The sequence below is a fragment of the Pteronotus mesoamericanus genome, unplaced genomic scaffold, assembly GCF_021234165.1.
Source record: "Pteronotus mesoamericanus isolate MK-2021 breed Mesoamerican mustached bat unplaced genomic scaffold, CSHL_Meso_final contig_20, whole genome shotgun sequence".
NCBI classification, from domain to species: domain Eukaryota; kingdom Metazoa; phylum Chordata; class Mammalia; order Chiroptera; family Mormoopidae; genus Pteronotus; species Pteronotus mesoamericanus.
The window spans coordinates 39,597,501-39,598,885 of NW_026555085.1; positions in this window are offsets into that span (position 1 = coordinate 39,597,501).

Here is a 1,385-nt window from a genome sequence, read left to right on the forward strand (position 1 = left end):
CTTTTGGCTGCAAATCCTGCAGGGATTGAGTCAGTGGAAGAAACTTCTGGAGTCCCAAGCAGTTCATCTTAAAAATCCACATACATACTCAGCTACTCAGACTCATTCCCTCTTTGCTCCAGCACCAGAATAATAGCTTGAAAGGCACCAGTGGCATAGGGAGGAACCTAAGTGTCTGATATCAAGGTGAGCAGAGGCCATTGTCCCTTTTCTAAACCCTACCTCCACAGAGTCACAGACCTGGCAAGCTGGTGTCATATCTGAGACTCCATCAACCTGGCTAACACTGTTTGACCCACCTTAGAGATCCGCAGAGACTCTGGCCACCCAATTTATGGGCCCACCCAAGCTGCTTTTCCGTATGAATGGCTGGTCTCAGCTCATGCTTCACGACTTCCTAAATCCTTTCAAAAAATCAACAGCTGGCCTCTGTGAGCCATGAGCTTGGCACTAGCAGCAGCCAGACTAGATTCATAGCTTGGCTTCATCTGGGAATCCCCAAGCCCAGCACAAGTAGCAGCCATCTCAGATTGCTTTATAGCTCAGGCAGGGTAGCCCTGGGCAAAACACAGTTAGGGTCTAAACTTGGCCTGCACTGCCCAGGAAACCCCAGGGCCAGTGCACCCAGTGGATAGATATAGAACATCTATCACCACCACCCTTCCCGTGCATAGCTGATCCTCCACAGAGGACAGAGGTTAGTGGAAAATGGTCACAGCCAATCCTTGTAGCTGACTTGCCTGGGTAAATGCCTCCCACTGATCTGCTGACAGCAGTCAAGTCTTGACTACAAGAGGAGTATGCACTCAGCCCACATGGATGGTGCACCTTAAGTACCCAGCTGGGCAATAGAGGAAGCTGTGCCACTGGACCCTACAGGACACCTGCTTCATTAGGCCACGCTACCAAGACACGGAGTCAAAGCAGCTCTACCTAATACATAGAAACAAACACAAGGAGGCTGCCAAAACAAACAAAAAAAATGGCCAAATGAAAGAACAGATCAAAACTCCAAAAAAAAAAGCTAAACGAAATGGAGATAAGCAATCTAACAGATGCAGAGTTCAAAACACTAGTTATAACAATGCTCAAGGGACTTAGGACTTTAGCAGCATAAAAAAGATCCAGTAAGAAACGAGACACACTAATTGAAACAAAGAACAATTTCCAGGGAATCAACAATAGAGTAGATGAAGCCAAGAATCAAATCAATAATTTGGAACATAAGGGGGCAAAAAACAACCAATGAGAACAAGAAGTAAAAAGAATCCAAAAAAAAAATGAGGAAAGTATAAGCAGTCTCTGGGACAACTTCAAGAGATCCAACATTTGCATCATAGGTGTACCAGAAGAAGAGAAAGAGCAAGAAATTGGAAATCTGTTTA